The sequence below is a fragment of the Corylus avellana genome, chromosome ca8 (assembly GCF_901000735.1).
Source record: "Corylus avellana chromosome ca8, CavTom2PMs-1.0".
Classification (NCBI taxonomy): Eukaryota; Viridiplantae; Streptophyta; class Magnoliopsida; order Fagales; family Betulaceae; genus Corylus; species Corylus avellana.
The window spans coordinates 11,154,174-11,178,100 of record NC_081548.1 but is presented as its reverse complement, the minus strand read 5'-3'; the positions used below and the strand labels follow the sequence as shown (position 1 = coordinate 11,178,100).

Genomic DNA, 23,927 nt, shown 5'->3' with positions numbered 1-23,927 from the left:
AACCAATCTTGTTTTGTCTTTCAATAACATGAGAGGCTAAACCTTCAACTAAAGTTGAAGATGAAGCCTCACTTATGATTAGCAACTTTGTTTCATGTATGTAATATTTCCCAATTTAATGGTTTAATTGCTCTATTGTTTTACTTCTAATCAATTGGATTGAATAATTCTTGGATATCTTTTGTGATTCAAAGATGCACTTGATGAATAAGATTATTCAATACAATTGATTGCTTGGTTTTCTTTGTTAAAAATTGGATTTCCCCTGTGATTTATTCTCTGGATACAATTGATGTTTTCTTGTGATTTACCGATACAGTTAATGATTTGATCGAATAGTGGATTTCTTTTGTGATTTGGGTTATGAATGGATACTTGGGATCTCTTAATTAATTCTTTGAAGCAATAGTAAAACAAACTTAAGATTTATATGTGAAAACTTTGGGGAATATTATAGATCATGAAATTATGTTATGAATTTGTGAGTGCGGATTCCAAAACCTTAGTGCTTCTATATAAGATTTCAATCACTTTAAATTCTCTCAAAAAATTTGGAACTAGATTAGGGTTTAATTAATTTAGATTTAAAATTGTTTTCAAGATTACAATTCTCTATAGGTTCGACCTCGCACTTGCAATCCATTAACTACAATTGATTCGTATGCTTGCAAGTTAAATAAATTTGCACAACAACGAGCAAGGCTTACGCCCGACAACTGGAAGGCTCTCACGAGGTCTACATTGTCGGGAGGCCCATGAAGTAGTCCCAAAGAAGCGAGATGGTGATCGGATTTTCGGATGCGGACTATATGGGTATCTCGCACCCGCACACAAACGCTTTGGTATCACCTTAACGGTGGCAAATCATAACGTCCATCGTATCCTAGTGGACAATGGAAGCTCAGCAGACATCCTGTATTGGTCTGCATTCAAAAAGCTGAGTTTGGGATAGGAAAAAATTGTCCCAACCAACTGCCCCTTGATGGGGTTCAAAGGGAACAAATATAGCCTGTCGTATCGATTGAGCTACCGGTCACAGCCGGGTCATATCCAAGGCAGGCGACTATAATGGTACGTTTCTTGTTGGTCGACCGACCTTCAGCTTACAATGCCATTATCGGGAGGACAGCTCTCAATGAACTAAGAGCCATCACATCAACCCCACATCTCAAGGTGAAGTTCCCAACGGAACACGGGGTCAGGGAAATTAGGGGTGATCAACGGGCAGCCCAGCAATGTTACAACATTTTTATGAAGGAATGCCTAAAAATCCCAGCCCCAGGGAACGTCATTAAGGAGGAAAGATAGCAATTAAAGGGCGGTGAATCGGTCGAAGATCTTGAGGAATTCTCGGTCGACAAACCTTACAGAAGTGTCAAAATTGGGTCCCAACTAGACCCAATCACCCAATCACCAAGAAAGAGCTTAAGTCCTTACTTCACAGTAACTGTGATGTATTCCCCCAGAGTCACGACGACATGCCCGGAATAGCACCTTCGGTCATGGTATACAAGCTAAACACCGACCCTAATTTCAGACCTGTACAACAGAAGAGAAGGGGATACTTGGCTGCAAAAAGTAGAGCGGCCGCTGAAGAAGTCAAGAAATTGCGGGAAGCCGGATTCATCAAGGAAATCCAGTACACCACTTGGTTGGCGAATGTGGTGCTAGTAAAGAAGTCGAACGGGAAATGGAGGATGTGCGTTGATTTCACAGATCTCAACAAAGCGTGTCCCAAAAACAACTATCCCTTGCCTCGAATCGACCAGCTTGTGGACTCAACTTCGGGACATGAGTTGCTAAGCTTTATGGATGCATTCTCTAGATACAACCAGATTTCCATGCATGAGTCCGACCAAGAAAAAACGGCTTTCATGACCGACACGGATCTATATTGCTACCGAGTCATGCTGTTCGGACTGAAAAATGTGGGAGCTACATTCCAACGGTTGGTCAACAAAATGTTTCGAAAGCAAATTGGACGAAACATGGAGGTATATGTAGACCATATGCTGGTGAAAAGCATACAGGCGGTCAATCATGTTGCGGACCTAGCCGAGGCATTTGATACGCTAAGGCACTATGGGATGAAACTTAATCCCTCTAAGTGTGCATTCGGAGTAGCTTTGGGCAAGTTTCTCGGGTTCATCCTCCCTCGAAGAGGAATTGAAGCCAACCCCGAGAAAATCAAGGCAATTTTGGACATGCAAGCGCCTCAGAGCATAAAGCAGCTTCAACAACTGACAGGCAAAATAGTGGCACTGAATCGGTTCGTCTCTCACTCAACCGACAAGTGTCTTCCCTTCTTCAAGATCCTGAAGAAAGCCTTCTCCTGGAGTCCAGAATGCAACAAAGCTTTCCAGGAATTGAAAGAATACCTAGTCAGCTTGCTGCTGTTGAGCAAACTAGTCGAAGGGGAAGCTTTATACCTGTATTTAGCGGTATCACCATCGGCCATAAGCTCGGCATTAATCCGAGAAGAGCAAGGAGTGCAAAAGCCTGTCTACTTCGTCAGTAAAGCCCTGCACAGTGTCGAAGAACGAAACCCGCAGATCGAGAAGTTAGCATTCGCTTTGGTCACATCCTCTCGGAGGTTGAGGCCATACTTTCAGGCGCACACAAATAAGGTATTGACCGAGTATCCCTTACGAAGAATCCTGAAAAAGCCAGATTTGTCAAGGAGATTAGTCAATTGGGCCATAGAACTTGGAGAATTCGACATAGAATTCCTTTCGAGAACATCCTTGAAAGGGCAAGCATCAGCTGATTTTTTGCTCGAATTTTATGACGCCTCTGAGGAGGAAGGAGCCAATCCGAGAGAGACATGGGTAGCATCTATGGATGGGTCCTTGACTCGGAAATGCAGCGGGATCGGAGTTGTACTCGAAGGACCCAACGGTGAAAAATGTGAAGTAGCGGTACAACTGAAGTTTAGCACCTCCAACAACGAGGCTGACTATGAAGCCATGATCCTCAGTATGAACATGGCAAGATAAATGGGAGTCAAAGACTTGGAGGTCAGAAGCGGCTCCCAAGTAGTGGTTGGACACATTTGGGACGAATATAAGGCTCGAGGAAGCAAAATGAAGAAATATTTGGCAAAGGTGAAGGAGATCATGGAATCTTTTGACAAGGTAATCTTTACAAAGGTTCCCAGAGAAGAAAACTCGCAAGTAGACGCCCTAGCTCGTATGGGCTCCGCAGCCGAGGAAGAAATCATAACAGTTGGTCACCCAATCCAGGAACTAGCCGAACCTTCAATTAGCTAAACAAGCCAAGTGGCGTGCATTGAGGAAAAAGAGCAATGTCCAGATTGGGGCCACGACATCCTACAGTTCCTCAAGGAAAGCAAGCTGCCATCCGATAATAAACTAGCACGGAAGATCCGCATCCAAGCAACACGATACACGCTAGTTGATGGTGTTCTATATTGAAGGGGTTACACCCTCCCTCTAGTCAAATGCCTATCCAAAGATAAGGCTACGTACGTACTCAGAGAAATTCATGAGGGGGTGTGCGACAGCCACTCGGGAGGGAGAATGCTAGCCCATAAAGCCATCCGAGCGGGGTATTATTGGCCAGGAATGAACTGAGACTCCCATGAAATGATAAGCATTGCGACAAATGCCAACGGTTTGATAGAATGCTGGCGAATCCACCCGAAGAATTAATCTCGGTTTCGGCCCCGTGGCCCTTCACACATGGGGGGTCGATTTAGAGGGCCCACTTCTAACGGGAAAAGGAGGATGTCGGTTTGTCGTGGTTGCTGTTGATTACTTCACCAAGTGGGTAGAGGCAAAAGTATTGGCTACTATAACCACTGGAAATATAAGGAACTTCCTCTGAAAAGCGATCATATGTCAGTACGGTATCCCGCATGCTTTTGTAACCGACAATGGAAAGCAATTAGATTGCGAACCTTTCAAAAGTTGGTGTGCCGAGCTCTATATCAGAAATTATTTCTCATCTCCCGGGCATCCTTAGGCCAATGGTCAGGTAGAAGGAACAAATAAGACTCTGATGAAAACTCTGAAGAAGAAACACGAGGACAAGAAAGGAGCATGGGTAGAGATTCTTCCAGAGGTGCTATGGTCATATAGAACAACCATCCGAACGCCAACTAGAGAAACTCCTTTCTCCTTGGCATTCGGAGCCGAAGCAGTCATCCCAGTGGAAATCGGCTCGATCAGTTTTCGAGTGAAGGATTACAACCCCGAGATAAACGAAGAAGGAATAAAGTTAAGCCTGAACTTGCTCCAGGAAAAAAAGGGATGATGCTCAGACAATGATGGCAGCCTATCAACAAAGGACAGCCAGATACTTCAACAAAAAGGTCAAGCCGTGACAGTTCAAGATTGGGGACTGGGTCCTCCGAAAGGTCAACATAGCCACCCGAGATCCAGCAGTAGGAAAGCTCGGACCAACATGGGAGGGACCATACAAAGTCATTCGAAGCCATAGACAAGGAGCCTACTACATACAGGATGCGAAAGGAAAGCTACTACTAAGACTCTGGAATGCCGAGCATCTAAAAAGATATTATCAGTAATTTTCCATTGCATTCATTTTTTGTAATTTTGGATTATTTATAAAAATCAATTTATGGCGACTTATTTGAGCATCAGAGAACCCTTGGTCAAAACGACCATTGGGCCCGATGATACATTCCCTGTCTTGCAGTCATCTCAGAAAAAGGGAAAGAACCCTTAACAAAAAATCTCCTCGCCTCGAAACAAGGAAGAAAACCCTTAACAAAGAAAATCTCCCATCTCGGGAACTAGGGAGTAAACCCTCAGCAAAGAAAATCTCCCATCTCGGGAACTAGAGAGTAAACCCCCAGCACAAAAAATCTCCCACTTCGGGAACTAGGGAGTAAACCCTCAGCAAAAAAAATCTCCCATCTCGGGAACTAGGGAGTAAACCCTCAGCAAAAAAATCTCCCATCTTCGGAACTAGGGAGTAAACCCTCAACAAAAAAAATCTCCCACTGCTGGAACTAGGGAGTAAACCCTCAGCAAAAAAAATCTCCTACTTCGGGAACTAGGGAGTAAACCCTCAACAAAAAAAATCCCCACTTTGGGAACCGGGGAGTAAACCCTTGACAAAACCCAACTTGGCCCTTAACCAGGAAGACCGAGGATTCATCAAAACATGAGATTTCCAAGCAAGGCAAAACAAACAAACAAAGCCAAAAAGGCACAGCACAGCAAATGAGTCAAAGGTAACCATTTCATTTAAGACTTTACATCACAAGAAGATTCAATTACAACAGATCAGGTCAGAGCAATTACATGAAATGTCAAGTAACAATAAACCCCTGGCCACCTGTTTATCTAACTACGCCAAAAATATCACATCTGGGCTCGATCTGGTACTCTACGTCTAAAGTGACGTTGTACAAATCACATTTGAGCAATCACCCAGTAATATGATGAACAAGAAAATTAAAGCCCTGGAAGGGCCATTGCCGTTTATATCGAAGGCTATCGATGGTGACCTTCATTGGGTAAGCCATCTTTCTCAAGAGCCATAGCCTTCCAGAGCCGGTATTTCCTGCGAAGTCTCCGACACTTCTCTTCCTCCTTCAAAAATAGCCGGGTGGCAGAATAAAACTCAGAGGCTTTCTTCCGTCTTTTCTCGTGAATACTTGTTGTGCAAATTATCTACCTAACTTAATAGGTGAATAATTGTACATTTTACCTGCAAGTACACAAGGTCAACATAGTAGTATATGGTGCAAGTACAGGATCATTCCCACGAGGATTGCTGAATTTATGTTTTAAAAATAAATTCCTTAAGTAAAAACAAAGATTGATTGTTAAAGTGATGATAATAAAATGTAGGGTTTTGATATCCACCATTAATTATATCTAGCTAATATAACAATATGCCAATGCTTTGATCATGTTATGCATAATTAATGTTTGCCAACCTAAAGGTATGGGTGTCTACTCCTTAAGCTATTGATTTCCCTAAGCAACGAATTAGGCATGGGTGTCTACTCTAATTCTTTTATTTCTTAAAGGATTTAGTATGGGTGTCTACTAAGTTGTTCTTTAAGAAAGCATGAATCTGTGGAAATCGACAAACACATGAGGCCTAGGGCATGAGTGTCTACTCCCGGTTCCCCATGTTGATTAACCCAAGAACCCGGTGTGGATTTCTTTTGTTACTTACATTAAACCCAGGACTCGATCATCCAAATTGATTTAATTAACTAGTCCATACCACATGCATATGTTGATCAGGCACACACATATGAGGAATTCATGAAAGCAGGAATTAACCAAGTTAAATAGCATAACATAACCATCACAAAGGCACCAATATTGAAATATTAACTAAACATAACTAGGGCTTCAATCTAGCCCTACTAAATAAATTAGCTACACATAGAGTTGATGTTAAACATCTTCATAAAATAAAAGAAAAGAAAGGAAAGAATAAACCCGAGACTTGACTTGAGAGCTCCTATTCTTCTCCCTTCTCCCCAAGCTTTCTATTCTAAAGGCTTAGGAGTCTATTTATAGGCTTTAGAAGTCCTTGGAAAAGTAGTAAACCCTAGGGATTTTGTAGGATTTCCATCCTATTACAATTTGGAGTTTGAAAAACCCTAATATGGAAATAGGGACATTATAGCCACCACTTGGGATGCCTCCTGCGCACGGGTGCACTCGATCGTAGCCCGTGTGCGCTCGATCGCAGGTCTGCGATCGATCCTTCTTTTGGCCTGCGCTTGATCGCTCCTGGCCTGGCTCGTGCAGCATCTTCTCTGGTATTGCGCTCGATCACAGGTACCCTGGGATTGATCGCAGTACCAGGGAGCTCCAATTTTTCCATCTTCTCTTTTTGAGCCTAAATCACCCAGTTTTACTTCACTTTCTTCCAAAAGCCTGTAAAAATATCAAAAACACAAAAAGGAATTAAAATGGTCTAATTAACTACAACCAAAGGATTAAAACATGTAAGATAAGGGCTGAAAATATGAATATTTTAGCACTTATCAATACTGACGAGATAAGCCTTGAGATCCGCAATCCGCCAATCTCGTGACTCCAGCTGCAGGTCTTTCCAAGCTATCTAATAATCCTTCACTTTAACGTCAGCCATCAACTTCGCCAACTGGTTGGAACGATCCACCAAGCGCTGCTCCAGTGCCTCCAACAGCAAGCGTAATTCGGTAATTTCTGTCTCGAAATCGCCGGGGGCACGAGAATGAGGATGTTCAGTCAACGGATGGGATGAAGACGCCACACCCCCTGAAAACAAAGAGGAAGCGGAAGCAGTCGATGACTCTGTCTCCGCCAAAGTCCCAGACGAGTAAACAAAGCCATGAGGAAAGAAATTGAAGAGAAAGAAGGACAGTCAGTTGAATGAAGATTCTTTCAACCCTAAGAGGTATTTATAGTACGTAAACACTTGGAAAACGAAAGGTCACCTTTAAATGCGAAGAGACATCCCGTGCAGAATCACCTAGGAAACTCAAACGGTGATGCACCACGTGTCCCACCATCGGAGGCCATGCTTATAATAATGATGAACTCCAAAACCTGAAACGACAGATACCAAAAGGCTAGCGGAGTATTTAATGTCCGAGAATCACAATACATTCCAACCCTCGGCCATGGGGGGTAGGACACCCGTCCACAAAATACAACAAGACATTGGAAGATCAAAGACAATTCAGATATGCATTCAAAGCATCCAAAAAATACAGAGAAGACCAACAGCAGTTGAAATAAGTAGGAACAAAAATCCTTATACAAAACAAAACAAAACGTATAAGTATGGGATTCATTGGTATCGTCATCTATAAGAATCTCGGGACCAAAAGGCTCGGGGGGTAAATTCGCTTCTGGGTGGAACCCATGCACATTAACTTTCGGGGCATCAGGAATCAACTCCCGGCCTATGTCGACCATTCCATCAACAACAGCAGCTGGCACCTCTAAGAAATTCGACTCCACTGTGGCAGGGTTGATGCTAAATGATCTCTACGGACGGTGAGGTACTGATGATTCTTAAAACCCTAATGAAATTCGTGGGCCCACAACAGGTCCCGGAGCCAAGGAACAAATGACAGCTTTGCAAGATAACGAATCGCTTTAGCTTTCCAATAGCGGTACCCTTGGTGAAATCGATCGCACCTGGATCGGGATGCCTCCAAATCACTTACAAGCTTCTCACGGGCATCTTCCGACTGAGATATTTGACCCTCAAGTGTTTCAAAAAGTTTCTAAAAGCCTTCATCAGAAACCCGAACCTCAGAAAGCTCCTCAGCGATCTTCGCATTTTCTGCAACCAATCGGGCAGCAGTAGACTCCGCCTCCGTAACCCGATTCACTAACTCCTGGCTGTCCCACTCGGCAACGTGGAGACGCGTCTGAGGATGAGCATTAGCCAACTTTGATTCACTAAGCCCTTGTTGGGTTGCTAAAAGCTCGTCCTCCTTCCTTGCCAATAGACGACGGAGATTCTCCACCTCGGAACTGGCGTCTTGAGAGCTAGAGGCCCCTTGCTTCTGGCTCAGCTTCTGAACTAAGCCCTGCAGCTCAACTCTCTCATCAGCATACTCCCGCTGACCCTCATGAAACTCCTTATACCAACTCGCGATAAGAGTAGAGCTCTACAGAAAGAGAAGCCGTGTCAGAAATAGTAAAGGCATTCAAAAAAAAACTTACCATATAGTGACAATGGACCAGTTTGTCCACTAACATCTTTGGAGTAAGCCAACCTTCTCCTCGGGTATAGTCCGTTGGAAGTAGCCTGGTAACTGTCGACAAAGGGTTTCCCCCCAAACCCGAGTCCAAAGATCTGATAAGAGGGGAACTCCTCCTTAAATGCCCCCTTATTGGCTGTCCTTGATACACAGGAAGCTGACCGGAGGACCCCACTGGCGGGTCCATAGGCCTATCCTCGGAAGGAGACGTGGTTCGGGTCACACGACGAGTGGCCCCCCCGGTTCTCGAGGTTGTGCTTCCAAGGGTACTATGTGGAGGGGAACAGCCTCCATTGCAGAAATAGTTTTTGAAGCATCACTCGAACCACTAGGAGGGCTGAAAGTTATCGGCACAAAATTAGACCGAACGGAAGACAATACATCCAGGATGTCCCGCGACTTTTCCGCACGTCCTTTCTTCGAAAGCGGTTCCAGGGGTGCCTTTCCTCTATCAACCTTCCTCTTCAATACCAGCGGGTCCGTCGCAAACCTGGGAGCCGACAAAACCTAGCCCTGACCATAGGAACCTGATGGCTTGGAGGTTGGACGTGAATCCTTTGAAGCAGATGTCACAGTTGCAGACGGCTTCCCCGAAGAGGAGACTTTCTTGTGCGCTCGACTCTTCTTGCTCAGGGCCCAAGCAGGCAACTTCAAAACCACCTTGTCACCAGCTGAATTGGATCTTTTAGGGTTCCCCTGGCAATCCCATACAACTTTATCCACTAGAATCTGGTATCCCAAGCACTCCCGAGGAGCGGAATCATTAACGATGCTACCAAAAAGCATCCGATCTGCATTCTCGGGGAGCTGAGAATACTCCAAGATGCAGTTAACCCGGCCTTGCTGCTCCAGGCTCAGTGCAGGACATTCCTTCCCTGTAGTAGAAAGGAAAGTAAGAACGTATGAGGCAGGATAAAGGAGGACAAGGAAGAACTAAAAACACTTACAACTTTCTCGGGAGACTCCCCATTCCCGGGGAACAGAATGTTGAACGGGTAAAGCCTCGGACGTCGACACCTCCCAAGTCCCGGATATGTAAAAGAACTGCTCCACCCACTGCTTGTTGTTAGAGAAGGTTTTCCCGAGTTCGATAAATTAGTTCTTCTCATGAACCATGAAGGTGACAGTCTCGAAAGTGGGGTAAAAATGAGGCCAAATATATTAAAAAATTTGAGGATCGATAGAGTCTTTCCCGGGAACACAGTAGGCCACAACATGAGGGTGGCCATGAAATAATGCCAGCCGTTCGGCATAAGTTGTACAGGGGCTACCCCCAAAAAAGACAACATTTCTCTCACTATAGGAGAGAAGGCAGACGAACTCCCGCCATGAAGATGCATTCATGAATGCAGATTTCCCTAGGACCACCGACCATTCCAGTGGAGTCATTTGGAAAATGCGGCGAAACCGATGAGGGTATGTCATAGTTGTGACGGAGCACCCTCTCATCCTCCACTGAGAGGTAAGATCTTTGTCGTTGCGCAAAGTCTAGGCGCAAGGATGAAGGATATCCTTCGCCAATTGGACGCACTTTGGCCGAAGAGCCACCTGAGCGGCGAATCAAAGGAATCTTCGATGATTGCTCATCGGCAATTACGTCAACCTGAACTGGAAGCTTCTGGGAAGACATGACCACTGGGAAAATCAAATACTCTAAGATTTGAGAAACGGATGGAAATCTAGAAGGCTTGAATGATGAAGATCGGTGGCAAAATCTTTATAGGGGAAGAAAACTCGGACAAGGCGCAAGGCATTTAATGCAAGAACAACATGAGCCTGCAGTCACACCTGAACCGAAGAGACTCAAGCCAACTTTCCCTTCAAAAAACGCAAGCATAGGCACCGATTCACACATCGGAATTCGTTTCGTTAGTTTTTGAATCACGCCCAGCAGAACACGTGGCCAAGCGACGACGCATTTACGTGGATAAGGACAAAAGATTTGAAAACCGTAAGATTGCAACAAATCTCTGAATATCCGAGATGTGCGAATGTCAGGTTCCATAAATGGTTAAGACGCCAAGAAAAACAGCTATAGGGAACTGAGCGTGGAAAGACACTTGAGCGGTCCACCCTCAAAAAAGAACCCCACCAGAAGATTAAGAGTTTGAATTCTCTCCTCCTGAAGTCTCAGCAGAAGGAATTTGGGGGGTAACTATTACAAATAAACCCAGCGCCCGAAGCCCACGGGTCATCCCAAGCCCACGGGTCAAGGGCCCATGAGCCCAAGAGAGCCCTGTACATCCCATTGGGCTCACCAAAGGCGCCTGATGCAAAGCAATGAATACAGCGTCGTCCTATACGCTCTCGGATAACCAGAATCCAAGCATGGGATCATTGTGAACCTTCCGCACTTAACGTCCAGATACACAGGTAGCCCGCGCCTAGCAGGATCGTTTAGACGTTACGATCTTATTCTTAAAACCGCCACGCAGGTACAGGCAATCCTCAAATCAATGTACGTAATGGCTTCCTACCAATCATAAAGAGAAGGAACACAAGCATTAACCTTTCTTGCCATTATGACCAGATCCCGGATCTTTTGCCTGGCCCTCATAACCACCTCCACATGCTCAACTATAAAAGGCCTCAGTCCGAAGGTACGAGGGACAACAAATTCGCATGCTAAACTAATACACAAATTGACTTAAGCATCAGAGGAGGAACTGCTGGCCAACACCCGACGTATCCTCTTAACGTGTGCTTTACTTTTGCAGATTTACTAAAAGAGTCACAGAAAGGCGAACCATGAGAGGAGTAGCTCGAAGACTTGGGCCCCCTTTGATTCATTGTGCCGGAAACTGCTTCAACAGTACCTACCTATATTTAAAGGTGCTGTCTAACATTTTTTTATGTATTTTTTTTTACCTATCTGTAAGAAAACGTCAAAACCTTTCTAGGTTCTAAGCTATGAATAAACTTTCAATATAAACCAAAATAATTCTAAAAAAAGAATAAAGAAACATAAAATGAATATGCAATAATAAAAAACAAACATTATTAATAGAAGAACGACACTTTAAAGTATGCTACGCATAAGAAATAAAAACATTTAAATAGTTTATAACAAAACAACATAAAATAAAAATTAGAAAAAGAAGAAGAAAAGAACAACATCAACCACTCATGAGTATATTAGCAATAATACAATCACATTCAATATGCTTATAATTTTCATTGGATGTCTCTGATTGTTGTATGCTTGATTTTTCTTGTGCCTCATCATCCTCGATGCTTTTAGTAGGTATTAAATCATAATTAAAAGAACAATTAGGATCGTGCTCTACCTTTAATTGCCAAATAATCAAAATAACAAACTACACAATTATCAAATTAAAACAAGCACAACAGAATATAAGCAACATCACAAACACAACATAAGATTTGTTTACGAAGTGGAAAATCCTTTGAGCACCTCAAAGGTAAAAACTAATTGGGGGTAGCTAAACCTGAGAAATCACTAAATGAAGATTCAGAGTTACAGACTAGACGATACTCACAACCTTGAGGACCTCTAGACTTTAGTAAGAATAACAAGCTTCCCAGCCTGTCTCCATCTTGACCATCTTCACGAAGTACATTTCCTCACCGACCCTTCAGTAGACTTCCTTTTCCAAGCTCACCAAAACCCACAAACTTCTTGTGATCAAACAAATCAAGGCAACATGCCAACAATCAAGAGCATCCAATGCTATATCACGTCCTCTCTTGAATCAATCTCCGGAGACCTAACGCTTGTGGAGAAAAATTGATACTTCTATCAAAGAGAAAAATGTTTCCCCAAGTTTGCGAAAAAACAAAGCAGCAAAATCCTTAAATATAAAGACATTTCCGTCATCACGTCTTAACGGGACACTTTCTCGTTATGACGTGAAGGCCAGATTCGAAGATCTAAAACAACCCACGTCTTAACAAGAAAGCAATCCCGTCCTAATGTGAAGAACAAATGTCTCATCTTCGTCACTTGTCTCGTCTTAACACAGCCTGTCATAAGAAAACATTAGCTTCAACTATGGTCTCGTTACATGTCCCGTTCTGACGAAGTTCCTGATGAGAAAACAATAGCTTTAGTTATGGTCTCGTTACATGTATTGTTCTAACGAGGTTCCTGATAAGAAAACAGTTGCTCTCAGCTTCACTCCCATCACATCCTCATTCTGACACCACTCCTGACAAGAAAATAGTAACTCCCCATTACATGTTCCGTCTTGACGCAACTCCTGACAAGAAAACAATAACTCCCCATCACATGTCTTGTCCTGACGGCACTCCTGACGGGAAACGAGTGACTTCTTCAAACAGCCTCTTAGAGCCTAAAATCTATTTCCCATAGTTTTAAACACACAAAGAAGGACAACAACAATAAAGACATTACAAGACAAGTCATTGAATTAGGCCAACTTAAAACCTAACAATCTCCCCCTCTAGCCATTCAATGACAAAACCTTAAACAATGTTTAAAACTTTACGCAACCAACAAGGACACAAAACCACTAAACACAAGGAGAACCAAGAGCAACCCTTCCAAACCAAAGTGCTAGGTCATGGGGCACTTCACCAAAAACCATTGCACTCATCCAAAAACAATCAAACACAATACAAATTCCTAGTTCTAAAACATGTCACACAAATCACATTACTGCACCAAATTCAAAAAACAATTAAAAACAGAGAACCAGAGAACCAAACATTCAGAGATTTTAACAATAAGGTTAAACCAAATATAAACAAATATAAACACCACATTGTCTCAAAATAACATGTCATAAAAACATCAACCAAATTAAAACCATATTGTTTGTCAAGTTTAACCCAAATTTCTCTCCCTTTTTGTCATAAATGGACAAAGGGAATGCCAATCCAAGAATGCACCATTCATCTTCACCCGAGGAGGGACTGCAGTGCATCCTCAACTCTGGAGAATTGTAATTTCATCTCATCAACTCTCTGTTTGATCTCAGCCACTTGGGTGCTCATGAAGACTTTGTGTTCTTCAAGAAGCTTTTCCAACTCAAAGAGTGTTCTAGAGCCACTTGAGGTAGATGCGGAAGATGGGGAAGGGTTTCTCCTTTTCTCAAATTTGGTATAGACAAGTAGTCAAAGGCAGAAGGCTGACTTGCAACAACCTCATTTTGTCATCGAGGCATAGAGAAATGAGATAGCACTTTACAAGACCTAGATTCAACACCTTTGCATTATGAACAGATGCAATGTCATCAATAATCACAGAAGCAAGGTCAACTTTGTGATTTTTGAACAAGGCATATAAAACGTGTGCACAATCAAGTGAGAGTACAGAACTTTGAATGAGAGGCATCAGATTACTCATGATCATGAGAGCTAGCATTCTCTCAGGAAGCTTGATAGATTTGACAGGAAAGGCTTTCATCAAGCTAGTCCAAGGTACAAGCCCAAATATCTCACCCATTTCCTCATAGGAAGGAGCATCCTCAAGAGCATATGGGAACTAACTGTTGGAAACATGAGGAATCTTCAAGATTTTAGCCAAAGTTTTTGGATCAATTTTAATATCTTTCCTTTAAAAAAAGTGAAGAGGGTTGAAGAGGAAGCACAATGTTTTCGAACACTGGAGTAAAATTCCCGAACCATCTTAGGAAACACAGCTGGTTGAGGCACAATGAACGGAAGCCATTTTTTGCTTTCAAAAACACGAGGAATGAAGCTGAATTCCTCTGAAGCAAAATCTGCTATGGTAATGGGACGCTCTACAATAACATTGTGTCCTGAGAACTTCTTTGAAAGAAAACGAACTTGGTCAGAACTTGTCTGAAATCTCCAAGAAAACTTTTATGGTTGTATTTAAAACACTTTGAAATCAACAAAATGTTATGAATTATTAAAATAAAACAAAAGTTTTTAATAAATTCTCTTTTTAGGGTTTTGAAGTTTTGAGCTATCACACAGTCACCTGAGTAGGGTTCTTAATTTTGGGAATAATGGTTATATTTGTTACATTAATCTGCTCATCCAACTGCCCAAAATTTAGAAAGCAAACGACAACATTGCATACCTCCTCACTAATTGTTGACCAATTTCGTTGATAAAATCCCATCGAAAACCCATCTGGTCCTGGCACTTTTAGAGGTTGCATCTTACTTAAAGCCCTACGAATCTCCTCAATAATAAATTCAAACAAAATTTGTAAATTCATCTTTGGAGTAACTTTTTTTTTTTTTTTTCAATAGCATAGCTACAATCACCAATATTTACCAGCTGAGCGGTAGTAAATAATTGCTTATAATATTGGACAAAAGCATTGGCAATCTCCTCATTTTTATTACACAATCTACCATATTCATTTTGAAAATTTGAAATCGGGTTAACTTCTCTTGGCTGACTCGTGCAAACATGAAAGTACTTCATATTGTGATCTCGATATTTAATCAAATTTTCCTTTGCTTACTGCTTCCATTTTAAATCCTCTTTCTCCATCAACACATGTAGCTCATCTTGGAGATATAGCCATATCAGTTTGATCCTCATTTGGTTGCACCATAGATAGCTTCTTTTCTTTTTATTTTTTATTTTTAATGAGCTCCTCTGTCAAATGTGATGTCTTTTTCACTTATGCTGATATTTTTGACATTTTTGGAGCTTTCCTTGTACAACACCTCGCACGTGAATCTATGATGTACATTCCCACCATGCAAATTTAACAACCTCTTTGTAGCCAGAATCCATAGCCCAACTAGCCTCAAACCGAAACTTCTTATATTTCCTCCAGCTATTATTATCTGATTTACAAAAGGAAATAAAAATAGGATTATGTTCAGAACTCTTACTTGCCAACACCAATGCCTCAATTGCACCATAGAATTCACACCACTCCTTATTACAACAGCTCAATCCAAACGATCCCTCGTGAACCCATTGTCGGTACACCCATTATGCCATGTAAATTTAGGCCCACAAAAACCCAGGTCACCTGATTGGCTATCATCCAAAGCATTTTTAAAATCCTCCATCTGACAGTTGGGCCTCATGGCTGCCCATTTTTTTTTTGATAAATTAATAATTTCATTAAAATCACTAGCACACAACCATGGAAGCGGGTTGAAGTCAGAAAGACAACGCAACAATGCCCATGCTTCTTTTCTTCTATTTACCTTAGGATGCCCAAAAAACCTCATAAATTTCCAATCCAACCAGTCACTCTTCATCTGAATTATAGCATTAATGTGTTGCATACTATAATTATGGAAAGTGACATGGGCCTTTTCCTTCCAAAGTGCACTAAACCACCACTATTGCCCACACTATTAGCCATAAACATCCTAATTTATTCCTAAAAAAAATTTTTTTTTTTTATTCGATAGTTTAGGGCTCATTTGGGTGTGCAATTTTTTTTATTTAACTCAATTAAACTCAAAATTGCGAATATCGATGAGAAAAAAGAGTTGATATTATGTTTGGGTTGTTTGAAGAATATAAAATATAATAATAATAAATCAAATGAAAAATTATATATATATATTAGAAAAAGGTGGTCTTGAACCACCCCAAGGGTGGACGGGCCACCCCCAAGATGTCTGGGGGTGACTGAGCCACCCTTGAAACCCAGTCGCACCCACCCCCAACTGGTTTCGGGGGTGGATTGGCCACCCCCGTCTGAGAGGTGATCCTTGAGTAAGTCTTTTGATTGTCAATCTGTCAAAGCCATTTCACTTAAAGCACAAGTTTCAAAACGAGGATACTCTTCTTTCCTAAGTGTCTCATGTCTACTTAGTTTGAAACTCTGTTTTTTTTCCCTTTACAAATTGACTCCATATGTCTAAATTCTCAAATGTTCATGCCATCACCTCCTTCAATGACAAGGAAATTGATCAAAATTCATGTGTGCCTTCATATTTTTGAACATCAAATGATATCTTGTTTCTTGATCCTTATAGAAAAAGCCGGTGTCTATGTATTGCGGTAAAAGGTGAATCACCAAAGGGATTGATATCTCTTCTAATAAATGACTTGGACAATTGAGGAGGAATGGGTGTGTGACTTTTGGCGCAAGAATCAGGGAAGAAGAGTTTGACTTTTGTCAAAAGTGATAAGCAATTTACTGTTTAACATCTTGAGAATTGAGGTTTGAATTATGTATCCTCTGTTTTGAAATGATCATTCACTTCACTAATTATGCCTCAGGTGGATTAACTTCTCAAATTTCTTCTTGAGAGAATTAAATCAGTGAATGTGTCTGTTCCAACTTATATGACTAGAGAATTAATTGACTTTTGAATCTCTTGTTCATCTCTAGAGGAAGATTTATTGAGGCTCCCAAAACAAGTTTTCATGTGTGAACAAAGGAGTTGTCTATGTCGTCTTAATGGTAGTTATCTCGTCTTAACGGGATTTGGTTTGTGTCTTCCGTCTTAACGGGATTGCTGATAAGTGCTGAATGTTACACATTCTAGCCCCTTAAATCATATATGTTAATATCTTAGTTTTGCTATAGTTTGATGTTTTGTGTTGTTTTTGTGTTTTCTTGCAGTTTTTAGGATTTTGGAGAAAAGCGAGCGTTTCTGGCAAGTTCTAAGGTTAAAAGACATTTTTGGGAAAAGTTGGAGACTTGGATCGATTGCATGCAAGACTGATGCGCTCGAGCGAACAAGCAGCCAAGCTCGAGCACAACCATGCGCTCGAGTGGCCAAACCACAATCCATCCAATTTTAGGAGAGAGAGAGAGAAGAGAGGAGAAAGAGAAGCAGACTCAAGCTTTGGGAGAAGATTTGGAGGCTAGAAGGGTTTATCAAGAAATCCTTCCATTAAACTAACAAAATGATAAAGATTACCTAACGGGTTACGGGCTTGTTGCCACATCGCTAGAAACACCACCACCGCCCGTCGCCGGTGACCCAGCCACCACAGTACACCCCTTTCTTTCTTTTTGTCCTCCTTTTCCTTCTCCTTCTTTCTCTCTTCTCACAGGTCTGGTCTAGGCTAGAGAACCCAACTCTCTTCTCTCTAACTCTAACTCTCTCTCTCTCTCTTTGAATCTCTCTCTCGGGTCTGGTTGGCAAGAGGGAAAACAACCCCTCTTCTTCCCTTTCTTTTTCTCCTCTTTCTCCCACGCCTCTCTCTCCCTCTCGTCTTCCCTGTGTGCGAATGGTGCAGGGAGCATTGCTCCCTGTTTTATAGCAATGAGGGGGACGCCCCCCCTCTTGCTTCTCACGCTTGAGGACCATCAGGTCCCCCAAGTTGCTGCGTGTGAAGGTAGTAGGCATGCTGCCTTCTGCCATGCAGTAGGTTGGCTTCATGTGAAAGCCAGGCTTTCACGTGAAGGCAAACACTCCTCTCTTGTCCTCTTATTCCATAATCTCTCTCTCTTTCTCTTGTGCATGCTGTTGTGACAAATATGATGTACAAATTTAATTGTACTCGCAAGTGCACGAGTCGTGTGCAATATAGCGTGTGTGCAAGTGCGAGGTCGATCCACAGGGAATTGTGTCATGAAAACTAATTCTTATCTAAACTAATCCTATTTTAACCTAGTTCCGAAGTTTGTCATGCATTTGAAATTGAAAACTAAAACTAAAACAAAATGAAATAATTAAAAGATAAAAAGGGAACTAAGGTTTTTAGAATCCACCTCACTAAATTAAAGCATACATTCTCATGTGTTTGTTCATACATCTGACAAACAATTAAAAGCTATGCATGTTCTATTGTTCCTATTGAAAGATTCAATGAATCCATCCATTTTACAAACGACAATGCATATCCAATTTAGTTCAAAAGATACAATGTATCCATGCTTTGCACAAAAGACAATGGATATCCAAAGTAAATCAAAAGATGCAAAGTATCCATCGGATGAAACACATTGAATATCCAACTTCGATACAATCAAACACAATTTTGTCAGATAATTGAATTAAAACGAACATACATTACATTAAGGTCGGATTTGTACGAACAAAACATAAAAATATAAAACTAATCAATGGCGAGGTTTCATCTTCAACCTTAGTTGAAGATTTAGCCTCTCATGACAAAAGAAATCATAAAGAAACTAAATTACTTCATTAATATTAAAAACTTACAAAATAATTCGAGTTCCAAGTTTCAAAAACCCAGAAAACACAAAAAAGGACCAAGAACGGCACCCCCGGCGCGTCTTCGTACATTTACAATGAAAGGCAATGATATTTATAAGCTAATTTTAGGGTTTTAGCGTTGCCAGGTCGGCCGAGTGCGCTCGATCGCACTCGTTCAACGTGCCTCCTATGGCGCGGGGGGCGAGTGCGATCGATCGTACTAAAAGTACGATCGATTGCAATTCTAGTAGGAATTAGCCTACTGTTGTGAAATATGACTTTGTATATCTTTGAGTTAGCTTTCCAATGACACCAAGATTGCTTCAACCCGAGCTATACAACTCTAGATATGGCCTTTTTAGTGGGACTCGTCGAGTGCGAATCATCGCTCGATTCCAATTTGCTACCAATGCTCCATGAAGTGTCTTAAGCCCTAGAATGAGTTGCAAATATCACCTTAAAGCGGCATTTTCCTCTTAACGACTTGCAAATCACTAAAACACCAAAACTAACAAAAACATCAGAAAATACTAAAGCTAAAGGCTTAGCAAATGCAAATTAAGGGGGTCCAAATATGCAATATTTGGCACTTATCAAAATACCTACCTAAATTAATAGGCAAATATTCGTTACGTTTTACTTGCAAGTACACAAGATCAAAATGATAGTATAGCAGGCAAATACAAGATCATTCCCACGAGGATTTGTAAATTATGCTTACAATGTATTTTCCTATTTAATTAATGGAAATAACTCAATTGTCACATATTGAATTAAACTAAAGAAATGAAATAAAAGAAAAACTAAAACTAAAAAGGATTAGGGCTTTGAAATCCACCGCTAACCATACTTAAATAAGATTAACAATATGCCAATATTCCAATTATCTCTAGATATCCAATGTTTGACAACCTAAGGGCATGGTATATACTCCTTAAGCTATTGCCTTCCCTAAACAACGAACTAGGCATGGTATCTACTCTAGTTTCTTTCTTCCCTAGAGAATTTACAATGGTATCTACTACGTTGTTCTTTAAGGAAGCATAAATCTATGAAAATTGACAACCACACAAGGCCTAGGGCATGGTATCTACTCCCGATTCTCCAAGTTGATTAGCCCAAGAACCTGTGATGGGGTTCTTTTGTCACTTTATTAAGCCCAGGACTCGGTCATGAACTTTACTCTCGTTACATCCCCGTCCTGATGCAACTCCTAACAAGAAAATAGTAACTCCCCATTACATATTCCGTCCTTACGAAACTCCTGATGAGAAAATAGTAACTCACCGTTACATGTCGCGTTCTGATGGCACTCCTGATGAGAAACCAGTAACACCTCGTTACATGTCTCGTTCTGACGGGGTTCCTAGTGGGAAAACAGTAAGCTTCTTCAAACAGCCCCTAAAAGCCTAAAAGCTATTCCCCAAAATTTTAAACAACAAGAAATACAAGAAACATCATTGAATAAGGCCAAACTAAAACCTAACAGTTCGGAATCGAGGTCGAACATTTGGCCAAAGAGCATGGAATGTTCGATCAAAATGCCAAGGTTCATGCAAGGCTCATACTTTCAAGCCATGATGTAATAAATCTCATCCTAAGCCTTTAATAGGTTTTTACTCCTGATTTGTATGAATACAAAGGACAAGTCTCAATAGTGTGATTAGAATGGGAACATATGGCACATACCTGGAGTTGTGCAGCTTGCTGAACGGGAGAGATGTTATGAGTAGTCATGGCTTTTACAATCATATCTAGCTTCCTTTCCATGACAGCCATCTAATTTTGAACTCCTCTATTCGTGTTCACTTCATACATGCCCTTACTCTTTACTCCTTGCCTCCCTCTGGATGAGAATTGTTGGGAGTGCTCACTCAATATCTCGAAGAGCTCCATGGCTTCCTTACTGCTCTTTTCCGTAAGAACACCTCCACAAGTTGAATCAATGATACCTTTGTTAGTGTCATTTAAACCTTCATAAAAAGCTTGTACGTGATCATCTTAAGGTAGGTTGTGATGTGGACACTTGAGAAGCAACACATTGAAGTGCCCCCATGCTTCAAAGGAAAGGTCTCCATCTCTCTGTTGGAATGTTTGAATCTCCCTTCTAAGTTGCCTTGTCTTTTGAGCTAGGAAAAACTTCTTGAGGAATTTTGTGGCTATAAATATATAAAAACAAATTATACATATATAATATGACAAATTATATATATATAAAATATGCATATTGAATAATATAAATGTATAAGATTAATGCTTAATCATATGATTCAATGACAATTCAAATACTTATTCAAGTTCATCATATGATTCATGTACAATGATAATATGATTCGTATAATATCAAATTAAGTAATTTACATTGGATTAAATAATGAGTTACTTATAACTACAATTGAAATATTAATGTATTATTATAATTTATATGATTATATCACATGATCAACTAATGATTAAATCATATAATAACAAATCAAGTAATTGGCATTTGTAATTGGACCTCTTGTCTCATTAAGCAATGAGTGTTCACATCAAAAGGTGAAGAATTTTGATTTGATTAATGTCATGGTTAGTTTGGTTTCGTAACCTTTTTGACTTGAGTTAGTAAGCCCTTAGGGGTGTCTTTACACCTAATGCCCTAAAACCATTTGGTTTGGGAGTCATTGACTTAACACTCATTACATGGGTCAATTAGAAAGATTAAGGGAACCAAACATTGCATAGCCTGACCAAAAAGGAAAAAAAAAAAACGGGAGTGAAGCTAAAGCTACTGGTTTCTCGTCAGAAGCATCGTTAGGATGGGCGTGTAATGGGACCAAAGTTGGACTCCCTGGTTTATCGCCAGATGGAACGTCAAGACAGGACATGTGACAGGGATGAGTCATTTGGCCTTTCGTCATGACGGCACTCGTTTCCAGTTGAGACGTGAAGAAGGATTTCGATGAGAGGTAGAGTTTCCTTGGTATCTTGGTTTTCTTCCTAATTTTCCTTCCCATTACTTTTGGAAAAGCATTGGATGTGTTTACGGAAGTGTTCTACACTGCTTCGGCACCCAGACATCTCTTGGGTATCACTTGAAAGTGATTAGGTCACTTGGGCGTCATAACGCGGCTCCTAACGGGAAAATAGGGATTCACTTCCCAATTCCCATCCTAATGGAGTTGATTTCCCGTTAGGATGCTGTTGGTTTCTGCAGAATGTTCGAAGCCATTTTTTTACCTGCAAAACATCCGAATTTGAAGATGCTCTTTCTTGTTTCTTTTTTAATTCTTCAATCTGTTCTTCATTGAAGCTTATTTCTTCTCCAACAACATCTTTGAGTTTTAGATTGAACAAAACTGAAATGACTTAAATTTTTTTTTTTTTTTTTAGAAAAATAATTATGGGATCCTGCCAAGTGCGCTTGATCGCACTCATGGTGCGTTCGATCGCACTAACAGAATGCGATGGAATGATAAATGGAAAGCTGCGCTCGATCGCACATAAGGTGCGATCGATCGCAGTAACAGAATGCAAAAATTGCAAGAAAAGACTTAAAACACAAAAACACCAAAATAACATAAAACACAACAAACAGAAACAAAATAAAATAAAAATAAAACAAAAGGATATGCTATGGGGTGCCTCCCATGAGCGCTAAGTTTTACGTCTTCAGCTAGATTGTGGTCCCATCTTAATTGTGCCCAGAAGTAGATGCTCCAGATGGTGGTGGTAACCGAGCTAGGATGGACCGCATCAAGTTTTCCAGGGCAGCTAAACGTTTGTCCATGGCGACCTTATCTTCCCTAGCTTCCCTTCTTTGATCAGCTACCTCTCTCTGAATACCATCCATTTGCTCACAAAGGGATCGATATTGGATGGCTTGAATATCAATTGAGGCCTCTTCATCAACTTCTACTACTGGCTCAGCTGCCGGTTCATCTTTAGCCATTGGCTCAACCTCCTCTGCCTCTTCCTCTTCTTTTGGAAGTGCTTGGGGCATATGAGAGCAACTCTTATTCCATTGGCAAATGCCAAATATGGGAGTGGTCGTGACTGGTTCATCTGCTGCAGTGCCCTTGATGCCCTTTTTCCGAAGAATATATGTGATCAAGTATGGGAATGGCAACCCCCATGAGTGAGTGGACTCTGCTCCCCCAACATGCACTCCATTCCAAAATTTATGGATTTGATTCCAAATAATTTCGGGAATGGAATACCAGGCATCCTTGTGAAAGGCATAAAGGGTTTGTAGAAATTGATCTCGCCTTTGAGTTTTGTGTTCCAAGGGGAAGGCATTTCGATGAAGCACCGAGTCCACGAACCATAACCTTCGCGGCAACTTGGACCGGCTGCCAGCATTGTGGTGGGCATCTGTATAGTCCCCTTGGCACATATCTTCGATGATCTCTGCCACATAATATCGGGCCGGTCGCTCGGCAAGATTTGCAGTTTCGGGAGGATGCTCATCATTGCATTGCAAGGCGGCGGCTATGTCGGCCCTCGTCACATGAACAATTTGGCCTTGAACTTTGGAGGAGAGAGTAGCCGGATTGTCACAGTCATGAGAGAGATTGGCATAGAATTCCATGACCAACTTCCAGTAGACGGTAGAAGTGACCGGTTTAAAGAGCTTTTTGAGGCCTTTTCGCCTAAACTCGGCAACCGCCCATCGAGTCGCCTCATTATGTTGAAAATCTTCTCTTATGGTGAAGGTGGTTTCAAACAGTAGCCCCTGCTCTTCAAAAGCTGGTGGGGGAGAAATATCATGAGCTCCTCACCCTCTGGAAGATGAAGCACGTGTTCTAGGCATTTGGGACTTGGTTGGGGACTTTTGTCGAACACGTAGTGTGCACTCCGATTGACTTACAATGACAACTTCGGCCAAGGATGCTCCAAACTCCCTGCAAACACACCCAAAATCCAACACAAAGGCAATGTGGGTGGATAAACACCCACTATTGCAAAAAAAATTGAAAAAATTTGGAGATTGGATGAGTGTTCGGTGATGTTTGAGGGTTGGGGTGAGGTTGGAATGTGATGTGGTTTTCAGTGAAAGATGGTGGTATGGTGGCCGGAAAAGGGTCTTAGATGGTGGTGGTGTAGTGGATTGGTGAAAGCTAGTTGAAAAATGGGAGGAGAATGAGTGCCGAAGGTGGGAAGTTGGAGGGGTTTGTATG

The 23,927-nt window shown here is 41.4% G+C and overlaps 1 non-coding gene across 1 annotated transcript; it reads left to right on the top strand.

Annotated features, from left to right (window-relative positions):
* Positions 1 to 20,776: 20,776 nt before the first annotated feature.
* LOC132191199 (small nucleolar RNA R71) lies at positions 20,777 to 20,883 on the top strand. Its single transcript, XR_009441227.1, has one exon. It is a non-coding gene; the product is annotated as a small nucleolar RNA R71 (small nucleolar RNA).
* Positions 20,884 to 23,927: the final 3,044 nt, after the last annotated feature.